The 21,188-nt window shown below is 48.9% G+C and overlaps 1 protein-coding gene across 4 annotated transcripts in view; it reads left to right on the top strand.

Annotated features, from left to right (window-relative positions):
* Positions 1 to 1,812: 1,812 nt before the first annotated feature.
* The window catches only part of VIL1 (villin 1), a 139,808-nt gene continuing 120,432 nt past the window's right edge, over positions 1,813 to 21,188 (top strand). Inside the window, exon 1 of one of the 4 annotated variants that reach the window (XM_068246052.1) lies at positions 1,813 to 1,916. The gene's annotated coding sequence lies outside the window, so the exon portion shown is untranslated. The remainder of the gene's footprint in view (positions 1,917 to 21,188) is intronic. The other 3 variants (XM_068246053.1, XM_068246055.1, XM_068246057.1) reach the window with 3 other exon arrangements.

Genomic DNA, 21,188 nt, shown 5'->3' with positions numbered 1-21,188 from the left:
TGGGGCAGATCGGAGTCCCCTCTGACGTCACGACGTCGATGACGTCGGTGACGTCATCCCGCCCGTCGCCATGGCGACGGGGGAAGCCCTCCAGGAGATCCCGTTCTTTCAACGGGATCTCCGGATCTCCGATCGCCGGCGGCGATCGGAGGGGCTGGGGGGATGCCGCTGAGCAGCGGCTATCATGTAGCGAGACTTTGTCTCGCTACATGAAAAAAAAAAAAAAAAATTTAAAAAAAAAGATTTGCTGCCCCCTGGCGATTTTTTTGCAAACCGCCAGGAGGGTTAAACAAGGTGTGTATGAGGATCTGCAGATATCATAGACTATGAATGCAATTTGCAGGAATGGATCTTTTGGCAGGAATAGATCTTTTGCAGATACTGATCTTTTGTGTCTGTACAGCATCTTTGTGTGCAGCATCTTGCAAAGGTTTCTATCTGATGGGGAGATCAGCTCCATAGACTAGACTATGTAGGTATGGCTCTCATACTACATGGAAGGGGGTAAAATTGGTCTGTGATCTTTCATTTATCTTACAAGTGTGTACACACCATTAGAGAGGCGATTTAATTTCTAATCAATAATGCAATGGTAATGCGGAGCTGGTTTGGGACATCCAAGGGCCACCTGTCTTCCTGTTTTTCCAAGCATGTCCATAATAAAGTGGACCTGAACTCTTGCACAGGACAGAAGGAAAACAGAGAGAAATGCCCCCCTGTATGTATTTAGAGAATGTAGCCTATCTAATTCCCCCTCATCTGTGACTAATCACCACTGTAATTTGATCTGTTAACTGTGCCAGCTGGCTGCCTCGGCAGAGCAGCTAATTTGTAAACACAGGATGTTAACCTTATCTCTGCATCCATGAGAGCAGGAAGTAGACCCACTGCAGATTTATTGCAGGATTTGTATCAGCTGTAATAAAGAAATGTTTTTCTTTAAAAGGTTATTATGCTGTTGCTTCAGTGTCTCTTTAAGCAGTGCCACCTGCCCCTACTCTATGGATATGAGTTAATTGGGCAATTTAAATTCTCATGCAATCTACACTGCACATAGTCCATGGGCAATAATAGAGGGTGGAGGAACACAAGTCAGGCCTCTTTTCCATGGACTGTTGAGCTGTGTGCTCAGCAAGCAGTTGCCAGGCAGTAGTGAGCAGTTACCAGGCAACAGCGAGCAGTTGTGAGAGTTTGAGAGGCATTTCACTGCATATCAACTGTCCATGGAAAATAGGCCTTAGGCCCCTTTTCCATGAACTGTTGTTAGGCAGTGAAATGCCTCTCAAACTCTCATAACTGCTCACTGCTGCCTGGTAACTGCTTGTTGCTGCCTGGTAACTGCTCACTGCTGCCTGGCAACTGCTTGTTGCTGCCTGGTAACTGCTCACTGCTGCCTTGCAACTGCTTGCTGAGCACACAGCTCAACAGTCCGTAGAAAAGAGGCCTTAATGGTGCATACACCAAGTTCCACCTATGCCCCCTCTATTCCATGGCCCAATAGCAGCTGCTATGGCTATTGCGATGCCCTTGCTGAGGTGTAAATCAAGGTACGTGACCTCTCTATCATCATCCTGGCCTAGTTAGCGGCCCCTCGGCCCTCTGGGAACCGTCTGTCCGGGCTCCAGTGTTTGCTGCTTTGACATAATTTAAGGAATAACACTCGCAGCTTTGAAGCGGGTGCTAATGAGCGAGACTTTGTGTCCCCTCGCTGTAATTGTCATCATTTCCCTCATTAGAGCACAGAAATATGTCACAGCTAACGAAGCGGAATTAACCTCTCCCCCCCCCCCCCCCCCCCCAATCTCCGCTCTGATGCCGCTCCTTGCGTGGCTGAAATTTGGGATATCAGAGAGACAATCTGAAGAGGTCCCAGCAGAGACGCTAACCGGGAGCACCGAGAAGGACGGCAGCGACAGGTAAGACCACCCTCCCCTCTGTATTCACTATGGGGGGGTCTTTTACTAAAATGAGGGCTGGCGCACACCAAGAGCACTTCTGAGCGCTTTGAAAAGCGCTTGGCTAATGTATTTGAATGGGATGGATCCCACCAGAGCGATGTGATTTTCTCCCAAACGCAGGTCCTGCAGCGTTTTTGCTGATTTTTGAGGCAATTCGGCCGAAGGCCTAGTGCACACCAGAGCGGTTCGGCTGCAGTTTGCGATCCGCTTGCGGGTGCGGATCTGCTAGGGTAATGTATTTCAATGGGCTGGTGCACACCAGAGCGGGAGGCGTTTTGCAGAAACGCATACTCCCGGGCTGCTGCAGATTTTGGATTGCGGATGCGTTTCTGCCTCAATGTTAAGTATAGGAAAAACGCAAACCGCTCTGAAAAACGGCACTTCAGAGCGGTTTGCCAGGCGTTTTTTGTTACAGTAGCTGTTCAGTAACAGCTTTACTGTAACAATACATGAAATCTACTATACCAAAACCGCTACACAAAACCGCAAAACGCTAGCTGAAACGCTGCAGAAAAAGAAGAAAAAGCGTTTCAAAATCTGCTAGCGTTTTGCGGATCTGCTTGCGGTTTTTGGTGTGCACCAGCCCTCAATGTTAATGGACAGCTGAAGCAAGAGGGATATGAAGGCTGCCATGTTTATTTCTTCTTAAGCAATACCAGTTGCCTGGCTGTCCTGCTGATCCTCTGCCAGGGACGGATCTAGGGGGGGGGGGGGGGGCAAGCGGGTATCTTGCCCCAGGCGCAGTTTGTTGAAGGCGGCAAAATGAATGGCAGTTTAGGCGCCAAAACCTGACCTTTAGGCGCCAAATCCTGACCTTGCCCCAGGTGCAACTTGGTCTTGATCCGTCCCTGTCCTCTGCCTCTAATACTATTAGCCATAGACACCGAACAAGCATGCAGCAGATCAGGTGTTTCTGACAATATTGTCAGATCTGGCAAGATTAGCTGCATGCTTGTTTCTGGTGTGATTCAGACACTTCTGCAGCAGGGCTGCCCGGCAACTGGTATTGTTTCAAAGGAAATAAACATGGCAGCCTCCATAGTCTTCTCACTTCAGTTGCCCTTTAAGTATAGGAAAGTGGAAAATCGCTCTGAAAAGCGCTAGATCAGAGCAGTTTTCCAAGCGTTTTTGTTACAGAAGCTGTTCAGTCACCGCCGTACTGTAACAAAAAATAAAAAAACTGCTACACCAAAACGCTCTAAAAATCGCAAGGCATGCTTTAGAAAATTGCTAGGCACATGCTTTAGAATCACCTTAAAAAATCACTTCAAAAAGCGCTGTGCATTTGCTTTTACGCTAGCGCTTTTTGGAGAGCACTGGCCCTTTGAGGATTTTTTTAAATTGTACAGGTGCAATTATAGAACATTTAGTTGTGATAAGTAGAGATAAAGTTATTGGCGAATGAATTGTTCTGGTCAAGATGGGGGAAAACCCCTCAGTGGTGAACTGGCTAAGGCCTGTTTACACTTAGGCCTCCTTTCCACGAACTGTTGAGCTGTGTGCTCTGCAAGCAGTTACCAGGCAGGAGTAAGCAGTTATCATGCAGCAACAAGCAGTTACTAGGCAGCAGTGAGCAGTTGAGAGAGTTTGAGAGGCATTTCACTGCCTATCTGCTGTCCGTGGAAAGGGGGCCTTAATCAGTAGCTGGGAGTATGAGCCAGGGTGGGGGTAGCGGGCAAGTGGGAAGTCAGGCAACGGGCGGGGGAGCAGTTACTCACCTTTTCCTTACGCGTTCCAGCGTGCGTACCGCTGCTCATCATTTCCTGCAATGTCACTCAAGTGGGAAGTGGTTCCCCCACTGCCCGTTGCCTGACGTTTGTGCCCGCTGGCCGGTGCGCAGTTAGTGGAGGGGGAGAGCGAATGGGGGGACCCAGATAAGGGGGGGGGGTCTGACCCCCCCCCCCCTTCCCGCCGCTTTGCTGCTGCACACTTTCCTAGTGAGCAATATCAGGATGAGAGACAAACGTGATGAAGCCACCCAGACCTGTGTCCGCCGCTGGCTACGGGTTCCGTCTTCATACACGCGCCCCACGATTTCATGTTCAAATCGATGGGGAATTGGCATATGGTGTATGTGCGGCCGATAGATCTCTCTGTGATCAGATTCAATTAAGGTGGCCACACACCATACAATTTTTTAAATCTCTGTTCAATTTAAGAATTGCAAACAATTTTTCTGATTGTAACATTTAAAAAATCTGACCAATGTACCACACACGTATGTTCAATTTTACCACTAATTTGATAAAAATGATTGGAAACTCTTAGAAAATTGCTAGGGTGTGTATATTAACCCCCTTTGGCAGTATGGACGACCTCAGCTCGTCCATGACCACTGGAGGGCGCCGCTCAGGCCCCGCTGGGCCGATTTTCACAAATTTTTTTAAAGAACACTTTGCTTGCTGCGTGTTGGTCCTGATCGCCGCCGCTTGCCGCCGATGCACTGCTACCCGCCGTGTAATGACCCCTGCGCAGCCTGGCCAATCAGTGCCAGGCAGCCAGGCAGCACTGAGGGGTGGATCAGGACTCCGTCTGGGGTCACGACGTCAGAGGGTACGCGCCGGCGGCAGAAATCCCGTTCAAAGGGTACTCGCTGGCGGCGATCGAAGGTACGCGCCGTACGCCGCAGGTAGGGGGGCATCATGTAGCTAGCGCTAGGCTAGCTACATGATTTTAACCTCCCTGGCTATGCCGCGCAGGAGGATTTCTCAGGCCCTGCTGGGCCGATTTGCCTAATTTTTTTTTGCACTCTGATCGCCGCCGCTACCCACCGATTGTCCGCCGCTCGCCGCGTCAACCCCCCCCCCCCCCCGTGCGCAGACCCGGTGCGCTGCCTGTACAATCAGTGACAGGCAGCGCTGAGGGGTAGCTCGGGACTCCCAATGACGTCATGCCGCCCAGCGCCATGGCGACAGGGGAAGCCCTTCAGGAAATCCCGTTCCTTGAACGGGATTTCCTGATCGGAGATCGCCGGAGGTGAACGAAGAGGGTGGGGGGATGCCGCTGCACAGCGGCTATCATGTAGCGAGCTGTGGGCTCGCTACATGATTTAAAAAAAAACAAAAAAAAACTGCTCTGCTGCCCCCTGACGGTTTTTAATGGACCGCCAGGAGGGTAAAATTTCAAGAAAACTGCTGCGCCGCCACCCTGGCGCAGTTAATAGAACGCCAGGGTGGTTAATTGGCAATCTAACACACACCATGCAATCTTTAGAGAAATTGAAGAAAAATATCTGGCATTCTGGATAGATAAAAATCGAAGAAAACGGGAAATCCGATCAGATTTCTCATTCGAATGAAAAAAAACCCTTTCGATTTTTTTTCGGGAGATCCGATTGTTTATTGAATTCCCGTAGAATCAGATCATTTTATTGTATCGTGTGTGGTCACTTAAAGAGAGAGATCTGTCTTGTTTGATCTGCCCATACATCGCTAGATGTATGGTCACCTTTATTATATTGATCGTTGGGCTGGAGATGACTATACCACATTACCAATGTAACTTACAACAAATTGTTGTAGCATGATGAGGAAACTGTACACTAGATGGCGCTCTTCTATCAAAGTATTCTAAATGAGCCACCTGCACACTCTGCTACACCCAGTTTGCTCAGCATCAGAGAAGAGGAAGCTCTGCTAGTGCGGAATATTATGATCTATAATAATCCCTAACTGTCCCTGCATCCTCCTCCTCATGGCTGTGTGTCCGTGGGTTTTTTACACTGCGCATGTGTGCAGCACAGACAACCGTTGGGACAGGAGGATGGGCCAGGGAGCCGGGCGGGCGCATGCTGCGGATGGGTGTGTGCATGCGCACTAACGTGCGGCGGTATCACTACCTAGATCCCGTTTTTAAACGGGCTTAGATAGACCAGTACAGTTATATAGCGCTGACATTCTCCGTAGCGCCTTACAGAATACATCCAATAATTTGGATCGACAGAACGATCGTTAGAACAATTGTTCACCGTTGATCAGCACCAGTGGCGTAGCAATAGGGGGTGCAGAGGTAGCGACCGCATCGGGCCCACCCTCTATCACAGTATCAGCTCTCTGTTGGTCCTGTGCTGGTAATAATCACTTCTATAGATGCTTTAAATAGTAGTGATCATTAACCACCCTGACGTTCTATTAAGATCGCCAGGGCGGCTGCGGGAGGGTTTTTTTTAAATTAAAAAAAAAACTATTACATGCAGCCAACTGAAAGTTGGCTGCATGAAAGCCCACTAGAGGGCGCTCCGGATGCGTTCTTCTGATCGCCTCCGGTGATCAGAAGTAACAAGGAAGGCCGCAATGAGCAGCCTTCCTTGTTTCGCTTACCTCGTCGCCATGGCTAAGAGCGGAGTGAGGTCATGGACGTCAGCCGACGTCCTGACGTCAGCCGCCTCCGATCCAGCCCTTAGCGCTTGCCGGAACTGTTTGTTCCAGCTACGCTGGGCTCGGGCGGCTGGGGGGACCCTCTTTCGCCGCTGCACGCGGCGGATCGCCGCGCTGCGGCGGCGATCAGGTAGCACATGCGGCTGGCAAAGTGCCGGCTGCGTGTGCTCCTTTTTATTTGACCAAAATCGGCCCAGCAAGGGTCTGAGCGGCAGCCTCCGGCGGTAATGGACGAGCTGAGCTCGTCCATACCGCCCAGCAGGTTAACAAGCTGTTCCCCATCCCCTTCTTGCACCTCTGACACTGTAGTTGTCCTTGGTAGGTTTTCGATTTGGCATACTTTACATGCGAATCGACCTAACTATCCATCGAAACGCATCATGCCAGCCCTCCTTGCTATACAGGGGGGCTGGCCAGGGTTCCCTTCTGTGATTGGGTGCCAGGATTTAGGCTGGGAGGCCTCTGATTGGCTCAATGAGGTCAGGTGGGGCTGGCCAGGGTTCCCCTCTGTGATTGGTTGCTAGGGCTTCTGCTGGGAGCCCTCTGATTGGCTGGGAGCCCTCTGATTGGCTTAATGACATCATCTCCTTACTAGTTACACTATCCGGATCCGGATATCTGGACGGATACCTGCGGGTATCCGGATTATGCAGCTAGCTATCCGGATAGAATCCGGATAGTGCTATCCAGATAGTGGCCCAGGTATCCGGATCCGACCCGGATAGCGGAAAAATGGTCGGATACCCGGGTTTACCCGGGTACCCGGATCCGGATGAGCATCCCTGCTGATATTGTGGTGAAACCCCTCCCAGTTTCCTGTCTGTGAATTTCATTGCATTGTGGGAAATGGCTGTTCACAGCTGTTTTCAAGTGCCATAAAAGCAAGCAGCATCGCCTTCCACTGACATCACCTGCCAGCAGTAAAAATGTTGCCATGTGATAAATGTCCGAATGTAAATCGGGGAGAGGAAAGATTTTACTATGGGCAAACACTGACTAAATCATTTATACGTAATTATTGTAAAAATAAAGCATTTTTTAATTACATTATTTTCACTGGAGTTCCTCTTTAAGGTACCCGATCAGATTACTCGTGTGGTCAATCATTCGTGAGATTGTGACGTTAATGGGTACCTTTAGTATGGCGCCTCCTGCCTGCCTTCTTTCTCCTTTTCCTATGCAATTTTTCATATTTGATACAGCTATGCCAGAGAATTTCTCTTTGGAAAAGTCAGTCACGTGACCCAGAGTTCTGTGTACAGAGCGGTCAGCACAGTGGGAGGTGCACACACACGGATGCAGTATTATGCACATTTTTTAAGCAAATTATTTAGCTAGAAAATGGACCAATCGAATCCTGCCAAGGTGGAATTTACTTTCTCTATTTTCAAGCTGCATATATTTGCTTTTAAAATTTGCATAATCCTGCATCAACTCTGAACAATTTGCATCTTCTTATCAGCAGGGCCGGCCCGCCCATGAGGCGGGGTGAAACTTTTGCCTCAGGCGGCACTTCTGGGGGGGCGGCACCCGCCCGTCCGTGTGTGTGGGGGGCCGCCCGAGCTGGAGGGGACAGCGGGCAGGAAGGGGGTATTGGGCCTAGCGGCGGGGAGGGGGGTCGGACCCCCCCCTCCCTCGCCTGGCAACGGGCGGGGATTACTTACCTCTTCCTCGTTCCAGGTCAGCGTGCGCTCCACTGACGTCACTTCCTGCTACGCCGCAGGAAGTGACGTCAGTGGGGCGCACGCTGACCTGGAACGAGGAAGAGGTGAGTAATCCCCGCCCGTTGCCTCTTACAAGTAGCTGCAGCCAGCACGGACCTTGTTAAAGCTGGAGGGGAGCGGAGGACGGGGGACCCAGGCGAGGGAGGGGGGGTCCGACCCCCCTCCCCGCCGCTAGGCCCAATACCCCCTTCCTGCCCGCTGTCCCCTCCAGCTCGGGCGGCCCCCCACACCCACGGCTTGGGGGGGAAGGGGGGGGAGGGCGGCGGCGATTTCTTTAAAAAATTGCCTCAGGCGGCAAAAAGTCTATCAGCCGTTTAACCAACAGATCTCTAAACAAATCTTGGGAAGAACATTATAAAGAATTTTTTCATTTGTGATGGGTAATATTTTCCATATTTAAAGTGAACCTCCGGACTAAAAATCTACTCTGCAAAACTGAAAAGGCTTGGTGTTTCTTTCACAGCATCAGAACTTCGTTTTTCTTACCAAAGCATCATTTTTAGCTACATTTTTAGCTAAGCTCCACCCACCAAAGAAAACTGCCCGGGCTTTTTTTCCCTGATGCTGTGCAAAGCATGATTGGATTTCCTATGTTGTTGTTCACGTTGCCTAGCAACTGGGAGGGGTGATCAGCACACAGGACAGTTGGAACTGTGTCTCATGCTCCCTGTCACCTCCTTTCAACCAAAAATATGGCTGCCCTCATGAAATCAAACATTTGCCTGTTCTTTTAAAACAGAGTGGGTAAGAGATTATATTACCTATCTATTTTAATTCACATAACTAATGTAACTTAATGACAGTATGTTTGTTTAGGCTGGTGTTCCTCTTTAAGAACACACTTTAAAGAAAAAAAGATGTGGTAGTATTTTTAAGACATAAGTAAAAAAAAAAAAAATCTCTTTACGTTTTCTACCTATGTATTGCAGGCATTAAAGTTTTATCTTTTTCTTCCTCTCTTGTGTTAATCATTAATGTTTATTCTTCGCAGCAAGGTAAATGCAAAGAGGAATCCTTTGACGTAAGATGAATATCGATTGAGATCTAAGGAGCGGGAGAGTTTTACGGTTAAATGTCCATAAAAATGCCTCTGTCTCTGGGCGGTGTCGGCGCGCGGCGTTCCCCGTAGTGCTGCGAATAAAACTATAATTAGGAATGCTCATTCGCATTCCGCGGAATTTAGATTTCTTAATTTTGGAAATCCGATTTACAGCAACTTGGTAATTTTAGCCCAATCAAAGAACTCTGAAGAATTGGACCAATTAGGGCTTGTTCGCACTATGAGCGTTTGCGGATTTTTTTAAGCGCTGCCGATTTAAGAAATCGCCCCAAAAGTACTTGTATAATGATTCCCTATGAGAGTGTTCACTTACAAGCGTTTTGATTGTTTTCCGTTTTCAAAAGCGCTGCCTGTACCATTTTCTGGGCACTTTGGCTCAATGGAAGGTATAGAGAAATTGCTAAGCGCGATACCCAAAGTGACACGTGACATGATGAGATAGACATGTGTATGAACAGTGCCAAGCACACAAATACCTATGCTGTGTTCCTTTTTTCTCTTTCTCTGCCTGAAAGAGTTAAATATCGGGTATGTAAGTGGCGACTCAGTCCTGACTCAGACAGGAAGTGACTACAGTGTGACCCCCACTGATAAGAAATTCCAACTATAAAACACTTTCCTAGCAGAAAATGGCTTCTGAGAGCAAGAAAGAGGTAAAAAGGGGAATTTATTATCAGTGAGGGTCACACTGTAGTCACTTCCTGTCTGAGTCAGGACTGAGTCAGCTACTTACATACCTGATATTTAACTCTTTCAGGCAGAGAAAGGAAAAAAAGGAACACAGCCTAGTTATTTGTGCGCTAGGCACTGTACAGACCCATGTCTATCTCATCATGTCACATGTCACCTCGGGTATCCTTTAACCACTTGCCGACCGCACACTCATAACGTGCGTCGGCAAAGTGGCAGCTGCAGGACCAGCGACGCAGTACTGCGTCGCCAGCTGCAGCCTAATTAATCAGGAAGCAGCCGCTCGTACGAGCGGCTGCTTCCTGTCAATTCACGGCGGGGGGCTCCGTGAATAGCCTGCGGGCCGCCGATGGCGGCTCGCAGGCTAGATGTAAACACAAGCGGAAATAATCCGCTTTGTTTACATTTGTACGGCAGATCGGCGATCCCCGGCCAATCAGCGGCCGGGGATCGCCTCCATGTGACAGGGGACGTCCTGTCACTGGCTGCACAGGACGGATAGCGTCCTGTGCAGCCCAGATCTCCCGGGGGAGCAGGTAGGAGAGGGAGGGGGAGGATTTTGCCGCGGAGGGGGGCTTTGAGGTGCCCCCCCGCAAAATGCCAGCCAGGAGGAGCGATCAGACCCCCCCTGCACATCATCCCCCTAGTGGGGAAAAAAGGGGGGCGATCTGATCGCTCTGAGTGCCCTTTGATCTGTGCTGGGGGCTGCACAGCCCACCCAGCACAGATCACCTAAAACAGCGCTGGTCCTTAAGGGGGGGTAAAGGGTGGGTCCTCAAGTGGTTAAAAAAGCGCTTTGTATAGCGATTTCCCGAGTGTTTTTATGAATAAATACATTGTATTTATTAATTTCCGGGTGAAAGAGTTCACTTAATGACTGACGTCAGGATGTGTGAAAAAAATGAATCGCTCTGCAAAAGCGCTTAGAAAAGCGCAGGAAAAAGCGCTGACAAAACTCTTGCGGTGGCGGTTTATAATGTGAACATAGACTTAGAGAATGCAGAATTTCAAAATCAGCATGGTGCACCTTTTATACACAATTAAACAAAAATTTACATTAGGCCAGGTTCGCAGTGGACACTGCATTCCCTGTAAAAGCAGAAACGCCACGGGAAAGTTGCACCGCACGTTATCAGCGTGTTACGTGTACGTTTTGCAGATGCAGTGTGGTATTGGACCCCATAGGCTGCACTGTGAACAGCACATAGGTGATGCATGACGTTCCACATTAAAATGGGGTCGCATCTCAACACACCGCTGTGAATGTAGCCTCAAAGCCCATACCCAATATGCTATTTCTACGATGATTTTTCTGACGACCGTCGATTTTTATTTTTAGACAAGCTACCGTTTTTGCAATCTTTTTCGGTTTGAATCCCAGCCTGGTCAACATCTGCAAGGAGTTTGTATGTTCTCCCCCGTGTGGGTTTCCTCTGGGCACTCTGGCTTCCTCTCACATCCCCAAAAAAACTATACAGATACGTTAATTGGCTTCCCACTAAATTGGCCCTTGACTATGACACATACACTACACGATACATACATAGACATAGGACTATGGTAGGGATTAGATTGTAGGCCCCTCTGAGGGACAGCTAGTGACAACACAATATACTCTGTACAGAGCTGCGTAATATGTCGGTGCGATATAAATACTTATACTTAAACTTATATAAATACTTATACTTAAATAAAATAAGAAATCCGAGTACAGGCACTCAATGAAATGGCGATAATATCCATCACGGCTGTTTTTATGTTTAACCACTTAAGGACCACAGGTTTAAACCCCCTAGTGACCAGGCGATTTTTTTTTTTCCCCCCAGCACACTGCAGCTTTACCAGCTAGCTGCAGGGCCATACAACTTAGCATACAAATGAACCTTGCTTTCTGTTGGTAGGATCTGATTTATATTTTTATTGAAAAAAAGGCATTTTTTCAGAAAAATTATGAATCCCTCTAGTGCCGCCCCCCCACCTTCTTAAATTGGCACTAGGCAGCGATCGATACTTTTTCCCTCTGATGCCTATGAGAGGGACAGCTAAGAGTCCCTTGTACAGCACTGCAGTAGATCGCAGCGCTGTACCGATGTAAACCGAGAGGATTTTTTTTAATTAATAGCTTGCCAGCTGCAATCGCAGGCTGGCAAGCTGATGGCGGAGCTCCGCTCTGTTTCTTTGCAGGGAACGATCGTGCGTGTTCCCTGCTAAACCCCACCCACCGCTCTTGACACCAATCAGCGTTAGGCAGTCTTGGGGCTGCCACCCTCCTGCCGCCGATCAGTGTTAGGCGGTCGGGAGGGGGCTAAACGACAACCGAGGTGACATATGACTTGATGAGATGGACATGTGTCTGTACAGTACCAAGCACACAAATAACTATCCTGTGTTCCTTTTGTTTTTCTTTCTATGCCTGAAAAATTAAAAATCAGGTATGCAAGTAACAGTTTCTGTCCGGGCCAGACTACAGTATAACCCTCACTGATAAGTAGTTGCAGTCATAAAACACTTTCCTGTCAGTAAATGGCTTCTGATAGCTGGCAAGAGATAAAAAGGGTCAATAATTCATAGATTTGAGCTTTGGCATACTTCAATGAACGTATCATTGAGCAGAGACTATGAAACCGTAAAAACTTAAAAACTAGATTTAAATATAAAATAAAACTGTGGGATGTCTAAAAAAAAAATCATTTTTAGGAGAAGGAGGATGGATACTATTGTTTTATCTCATCAGTTTATTTTCACCTCGGATATCCTTTTAGGATCCCCGAAGACTTCTCTTGACTTCCTCAGGCTCGGCCAACCGACAGACATCGAGGACCAGACCTTAGGGTTGGTTCACACTCGGAATGCAAATTGGGAATCGTGATTTTGCGTTGCGATTTGCGCTGTTATTTCCGTTCAACAAATTGAGAATCACATCGCATTCACCCCTTAAGTGCTGCATGCAGCAGGTTTGCGTTTTGCACTGACGATCAGCAAAGCGCTGAAAAGCACCCAAGTGTAAACCAATCCTTAGATTTATACGGGCTGTCAGATCCTATGCGTTTTGGCCTGTGTGAAAACACAGTAAAAGCGTGATCTGTGTGAATTGGGCTTTCGTATAGTATATAGTATAGCAGTGCAGGACGCGGATGGGTGGGGTTCTGCCCTTATTTGCAAGTTTCCAGTCCATAGGTTACACAGTGTTTGAAATGTCAGATAAGGAGCTCATAAATGGCCGGGGTAATAGGATACAATGTGGTTAATATTTTCCCAGATACTCATCAGTTGATCTGCCTTTTATGACGGAGATCTGAGCCTGGAATGGGTTTTATGGGAGGTTGTGGTGCAGCAACACGGACTCTACATACTGCTAGCTGACTAATTATCACACCCCGCAAATGTCTCACATACAACTGACATTGCAGCTGTGGGTGTGTGCTGCTGGGTCACCCACTGAGGACCTGTATCTCCGGGGGACTCCCATAATGAGTTATCTGGAGAATACAGGGGCCACACAGGTCTAGGCTTAGGGCGGCTGCTGCCCAAGGGGATGGCTAGACATGGTAGAGGGGGCTGGACATAGAATAGGAGGGGGCTGCTGTGCATGGATGCTACACATGGAAGAGAGGGCTGCACATGGAATGGGAGGGGGCTGCGGTAAATGGATGTTACACATGGAAGAGGGGGCTGCACATAGAATGGGAGAGGGGCTGCTGTACATGGAGGTTACACATGGGGGCTGCTGCACATGGAAGAGGGGGGAACGCATATAATGGGAGGGGGCTGCTGTACATGGAAATTACACATGGAAGAGGGGGAAACACATATAATGGTAGGGGTAGGGTCTGCTGTGCATGGATGTTATACATGGAAGAGGGGGTTGCACATGGAATGGAAGGGGGCTGCTGTACATGGATGTTACACATGGAAGAGGGGGCTGTACATGGAATGGGAGGGGGCTGCTGTACATGTATGTTACACATGGGAGAGGGGGCTGTACATGGAATGGGAGGGGGTTGCTGTACATGGAGGTTACACATGGAAGAGGGGGCTACTGCACATGGAAGAGGGCCCGGGAAACACATATAATGGGAGGGGGCTGCTATACCTGGATGTTACACATGGGAGATATTATAATGTCCTCTGACTGCTTCTGTTCCTTGCACTGATGTAAATGTAACTCCCATGACAGGGGTGCTATTGGGGCCCTCATCTCCCCCTTCCACCTTGCAGAGTGGCGTAGGGCGGCTGAATATTTACTTGCTCTAGCTCTGCATGGTGCCTTCTCTTCCTCATCGCAGCAACACGCTCTCTGGTGCCCTCCTCTGACTCATGGTGCATGCCATGTGATCAACAGCCAGGTATGCAGCACAGAGCGTGCTGCCGCCAGGAGGAAGAGGAGGCCTGATGCATTGTGGAAACAGGTAAATGTTACAGCACTCCTCCTGTGCAGCATGGAACAGAAGTGTAGGAATGTGGAATTGTGCAGGATGCTTTCAGGGGGCCCAAATTTAGGCCTCTTTTCCATGGACATTTGATAGGCAGTGAATTGCCTCTCTGCCTCTCACAACTGCTTGTTGCTGCCTGGTAACTGCTCACTGCAGCCTGGTATCTGCTCACTGACGCAAGTTAAATACTTGCTGAGCACACAGTTCAACTGTCCGTGGAAACGAGGCCTTGCTTTCTTTGCCGCAAATTGCGGAAGGGGAAGTTAGGGTTAGGAACAATCAGGGGAGATCTTAGGGTTAGGCACCGCCAGAACTTGGGGATAGGCACTCCCAGGGGTGGTCTTAGGGTTCAAAGGTAAACCCTGGGTAAAGATAGGGCCTTCGTGGTTTCCACCCTCCCGCTGCTCCTGCACAGGCCTGGAGGCCTCAGCTGCTTGAGTGAAATAAAAGTGTAATATTTCTTTAAAAATCTATTATTTCCCTCTTTTTTTCAGCACGTAGACATGTAATATTATACAAACAATGTTATCTTTGGCATTAAATGGCAGAGGCTTCCATCAATACCTGCTCTTTAATGCAATCAATAAAACACACATAAACAGTAACTGGATTGATTTAATAAGTATAGAAGAATAGAGACCTGGGGATTGCTCATACTATGCGGCATATGAGTCAGAGCAGTGAACGGCGTGGTGGGGGTGTGGCCAGGCGTGTGCGCTAGATCACAGCACTTGCGGCATTCTTATCACGCCGCACTGCATGGTTCAGAGCCGCTGTGTTAAGAGAATGTATAGCGATTGCTATTTAATTTATTTATCTAGCTTACTAATAAAATAGGTTTTTGCTGTTGCTATTTTTAAAGCGTACCTGAGATGTAATACATACAAGCATTCATACTTACCTATTCCTCCAGTAGGCACTGGGCTCCCTCGGTGCCGTTACTGAGGCAGTCAGGGAATACTGCACATGCATTCCTGTGACCGCACCTCCTTGGTCGCACTCCTGTAGCCCGAGAGCGTCCTGTGCCAGCCTTTACTATTTGTGCAGATGCAGAACGCTCCCAGCCACGGGAGCGCGACCAAAGACGTGCACTACTAGGGCAGCGCATGCGCAGAAATCCTCGACTGCCAGGGTGGACAATGGAGAAAGGGACGGAACCAGATGGACACCAAGTAAGCCAGAGCGTAACAATAGACCCTGCAAGGGATGCAGCCGCAGGGGGGGCCAGAAGCCACAGGGGGGAGGTTTATTTTCCTTGTCCTGAGAGACTGACAACTAAGGGCATGGAGATAAATAGAAAAAAACTTTCTGCTCTCTGCACAATTGTTCTAATGACTGCATCTGCTCAGCCACTGATAATGAATCATACAAAGTTTTGTTGACATTCTCTATTTGGTGTGAAGCAGGCTCTTGTGTACAACACCCTTCCCCAGCCTCTCTACCCCTCCCCAAGGGCTCTGTACAGTAGTGATGCTGGAGGAGTCTGCAAAACCAGTTCTGCTCTATCAGAGATGGACAGAGTTAGTGTAATAAGCTAAGGCTGGGAGCACACGTGTCTGTTGGTTTTCTGTGTGCGTTTTCTGCACACCATGGGCCATATGCAATTCCCTTTTTCGCCTTAGTTTTCTCCTAGGTGATGCTTTCAAGATTGTCGAACGCTTTTTAAACCACCAAAGAGCAAGAAAACACTCAAAATAGTTCTGATAGTACTTTGTTACCTACGTTTTAAGTACTTTTTCAGTTGCTAGGTGCTGAAAAGTGATTTTAATTAGAAGATGAAAAATTAACTTCTAGGAGAAAGCTCAGGAGAAAAAGTTGCATATGCATAATTGCTTATGTGCCCATGTGTGTCTGTATGTGTGAAAACATGCAAGTTTTATCACAGAAGCGAATGTAATTGACAGAGAAAATGTGTGCAGTGCTTCACTGCTGTCCTTTTTTCTCATCTAGATGTGGAAAACACCTTCAAGTGTGTACTAGCCAACTGAATAACCGGCTCTCAGTTTACCTGTGCAGAAGGCGAGGGTGGCGGTGGGGTAGAGGGCCCCATCCAAAGTTTTTCAGGGGGGCCCACTGATTTTTAGTTACGCCCCTGCAAATAAGCTCACGGCCACTCAGGCAAGTATAAATCCTTGTGATTATTACATCTCAGGTTTCCTCTAATTTGAAAAATATCAAAACTCTCCAGTCTCCATCCTCAAATATTCTGCCTGCATTACTTCATCTATCGTCTCAGTACTGTAATGTTACAGCTTTACTGTGTTTTTTAACTGTAAAACATTTTAGTCTTTAGCACTGTGGTCACATGACTTGTACAGCTTCCTGGGTGGGTCGGGCAGAGGCTTGTCATCTTTTTTAGAGGGGAGGTGTGTCCACTCACCAGGAGGGATAGTCAGGGTCTCCGTGAGATGCTAATCATTCAGGGCTCATGCAAATTTATGCAGATTGGACCAGTTAATTTTCAAGCTGCACACATTTGCATAACATTATTGTAAACCTTCCATCAACTCAGAATGATTAGCATTAGTGTTGGGCGAACAGTGTTCGCCACTGTTCGGGTTCTGCAGAACATCACCCTGTTCGGGTGATGTTCGAGTTCGGCCGAACACCTGACGGTGCTCGGCCAAACCGTTCGGCCACATGGCCGAACTAAGAGCGCATGGCCGAACGTTCCCCGAACGTTCGGCTAGCGCTGTGATTGGCCGAACGGGTCACGTGGTTCGGACCCGAACGCGCTCTGATTGGCCGAACGGTCACGTGGTTCGGGTAAATAAATACCCGAACCACGTCATATCTCCGCCATTTGTCTGTGGGTTTAGCTTTGGGTAGGCAGGCAGGGTAGTTCGCGCTCCAGCCACGCTAGCCAGGGTCCCCCCTGTCATTGTGTCACTGCTGGGAACAGTAGTACACCGCTTGCTCAGCCACACTATATAGCATTCTGTTTACTGCCACTCTGTGTACCTCGCTCAGCCACACTATATAGCATTCTGTTTACTGCCACTCTGTGTCTGCTGGGAATAGTAGTACACCGCTTGCTCAGCCACACTATATAGCATTCTGTTTACTGCCACTCTGTGTACCTCGCTCAGCCACACTATATAGCATTCTGTTTACTGCCACTCTGTGTCTGCTGGGAATAGTGGTACACCGCTCGCTCAGCCACACTATATAGCATTCTGTTCACTGTTCTGTGTCTGTTTGGAATAGTGGTACACCGCTCGCTCAGCCACACTATATAGCATTCTGTTTACTGTTCTGTGTCTGCTGGGAATAGTGGTACACCGCTCGCTCAGCCACACTATATAGCATTCTGTTTACTGTTCTGTGTCTGCTGGGAATAGTGGTACACCGCTCGCTCAGCCACACTATATAGCATTCTGTTTACTGTTCTGTGTCTGCTGGGAACAGTAGTACACCGCTCGCTCAGCCAGAGTATATAGCATTGTGTTTACTGCCACTCTGTGTACACCGCTCAGCCAGACTATATACCATTGTTTACTGACACTCTGTGTACACCGCTCAGCCAGACTATATACCATTGTTTACTGACACTCTGTGTACACCGCTCAGCCAGACTATATACCATTGTTTACTGCCACTCTGATTCTGCTGGGAACAGTAGTACACCGCTCGCTCAGCCAGACTATATAGCATTGTGTTTACTGCCACTCTGTGTACACCGCTCAGCCAGACTATTTACCATTGTTTACTGACACTCTGTGTACACCGCTCAGCCAGACTATATACCATTGTTTACTGAAACTCTGTGTACACCGCTCAGCCAGACTATATACCATTGTTTACTGCCACTCTGATTCTGCTGGGAACAGTAGTACACCGCTCGCTCAGCCAGACTATATACCATTGTTTACTGACACTATATAGCAGACTATATAGCATTGTGTGTACACCGCTCAGCCAGACTATATACCATTGTTTACTGACACTCTGTGTACACCGCTCAGCCAGACTATATACCATTGTTTACTGCCACTCTGATTCTGCTGGGAACAGTAGTACACCGCTCGCTCAGCCAGACTATATACCATTGTTTACTGACACTCTGTGTACACCGCTCAGCCAGACTATATACCATTGTTTACTGCCACTCTGATTCTGCTGGGAACAGTAGTACACCGCTCGCTCAGCCAGACTATATACCATTGTTTACTGCCACTCTGATTCTGCTGGGAACAGTAGTACACCGCTCGCTCAGCCAGACTATATACCATTGTTTACTGACACTCTGTGTACACCGCTCAGCCAGACTATATACCATTGTTTACTGCCACTCTGATTCTGCTGGGAACAGTAGTACACCGCTCGCTCAGCCAGACTATATAGCATTGTGTTTACTGCCACTCTGTGTACACCGCTCAGCCACACTATATAGCATTGCGTACTCTGCCAGTCAGTGTGTATATTGCTGGGATCAGTAATACTCCACTCACCGTCAACCACTATATGAGCTCAACATGAGTTCCCCAGAGACCTCCGCTGTGAGCAGCACTCCCAACAACAGCAACAGCCAACGCCCCACGCAAGCTATAACATCCACCCCAGCAGCCAGTGGTCAGCAGCAGCCCTCCCCGGAGGAGAACGTTGTGTCCATCAGTCCGTCGCCAGAGCGATTAATGAGGGCTGCCATTGAGGAGATGATGGGGCCTGATGTGGAGGAGGAGGTCTGGCTCAGGCCAGCATCCCAAGTTAATGTTGAGGACGATGAGGGGTCTGTGTCTGGGGATGTTGGGGTGGCAGAGGTGGTGGGTGGGTCAGACTCAGGAGAAGAGTTGTATGATGAGGATGATGATCGGGACCATCTGTATGTGCCTCAGAGTCCGACCCCGGAAAACATGTTGTATCGTGTGTTTAGGTACTAAAATCTGCGTTCCCTCCCAGTAGTGTTGGGCGAACAGTGTTTGCCACTGTTTGGGTTCTGCAGAACATCACCCTGTTCGGGGTGACTATATAGCAGACTATATAGCATTGTGTTTAATGCCACTCTGTGTACACGGCTCAGCCACACTATATAGCATTGTGTTTACTTCCACTCTGTGTCTGCTGGGAACAGTAGTACACCGCTCACCCGCCACTGTATAGCATTGTGCTCTGTGTCACTGCTGACAATAGTGGTACACCGCTCACCCACCACTGTATAGCATTTCTGTACTGCCACTGTACTGCTGCCAGTCAGCGTGTACTTTAAGGATAAGTGAAATGAGGAAGAAATCCGGTGAAAGAGGGAGGGGCAAGGGAAGAGGTGTTTCCCCTGACGGTTCACGTACAGGCCACAGGGGAGCACCCAAGAAAACCCACTCAATACTGCCCATGTTGTCCAGGACAACAACCCTCACAGATCCAAAAGAACAGGACCAGATAATTACTTGGATGACCTCTCAAGCGTCCAGCAGTGGGTTAAGCAGCACCAGCACATCACGCACGAGGTCCGAGTCCTCAGCCAGTTAAAGTCTGGGCTTTCTTTGAAGACTGCACTGAGGATGTTACCATGGCGATTTGCAAGGTGTGCAAGACCCGCCTGAGCAGGGGGAAAAGTATTAACAACCTCTCCACCACCAGCATGAGCCGCCACATTCTATCCAAACATCCCACTCTGTGGGCAAACGCGGCAGGACAGGGTACCACCAGCAACACTGCCTCCCTTGGGTTCACCAGACTCACCACCAGACCCGCCTCAGCAGCAGCAGTAGCCCAGCCATTGTGTGGTTCACAACATTCACAAACATCAGACGATGCTGACACTGTCACTTTCCGGACTAGTGCTCTTGAGGTCTCCCAGTGTTCATCAAACACAACAACCAACAGCCCTTCGGTGTGCAGCGCTACGGTTGAGTTGTCTGTCTCTGAGATGTTTGAGCACAAGAGGAAATTGCCAGCAAATGACCCCCGGGCCGTGGCAGTAACAGCCAGCCAGCATAGCCAAGCTTCTGGCCTGCGAAATGCTGCCATATCGAGTGGTGGAGACAAACAGCTTCAAGGGCATGATGTCAGTGGCCATCCCACGTTACGTGGTTCCCAGCCGCTACCACTTTGCGCGCTCTGCAGTGCCTGAGTTGCATGAGCACGTGGTCAGCTAAATAACCCGAAGCTTGAAGAATGCCGTTGCCTGCAAGGTTCACCTCACCACTGACACCTGGACGAGTGCGTTCGGCCAGGGTCGATACATCTCCCTTACCGCGCACTGGGTGAACCTTGTGGAGCCTGGCAGCGATTCCTCACCTGCTACGGCGCGGGTGTTGCCCACGCCGCAAACAGCTGGATAACAACAGCAGCACCTACCTCTCTGACTCCTTCTCCTCCAACGCATCTCAAAGCTGTACCTCATCCGGAAATGCTAACCCAGCACCAGCAGCAGTAGGATCGTGGAAGCAGTGCAGCACAGCTGTTGGCATGCGTCAGCAAGCGTTGCTGAAGCTGATCTGCCTTGGGGATAAGCAGCACACAGGGGAGGAAATTTGGAGGGGAATAAAGGAACAGACGGATTTGTGGCTGGCACCGCTGGACCTGAAACCGGGCATGAAGCTAGACACCTGGCACGAACTGGCAATGTACGCAATAGAGGTGCTGGCTTGCCCGGCAGCCAGCGTTATGTCGGAACGCTGTTTCAGTGCTGCCGGAGGCATCATCACAGATCGGCGTATCCGCCTCTCCACAGAAAATGCAGACCGTCTGACTCAAATTAAAATGAATCAATCCTGGATTGGAAACGACTACGCAACACTCCTGGACCCCAACCAAGTAACATGACCGATGAACATCTGGGATGGTTTAGCGTTTCCGGTCCCTGTTTATTGAACCTCTCATCTGTATTACATTTATGACTGCATGGCGGCAAAAAGCATTGCTGCTATATCCGCACGCTTTTTGTCCTCATGCAAGGCCTGGGTTGTTGTGTCTCACAAAGCGTGGCCTTCTCCTCCTGCGCCTCC

This window comes from Hyperolius riggenbachi, chromosome 7 (genome assembly GCF_040937935.1).
Source record: "Hyperolius riggenbachi isolate aHypRig1 chromosome 7, aHypRig1.pri, whole genome shotgun sequence".
Lineage (NCBI taxonomy): Eukaryota > Metazoa > Chordata > Amphibia > Anura > Hyperoliidae > Hyperolius > Hyperolius riggenbachi.
Note: the sequence above shows the minus strand (reverse complement) of the source record. Positions and strands in the feature narration are given on the sequence as shown.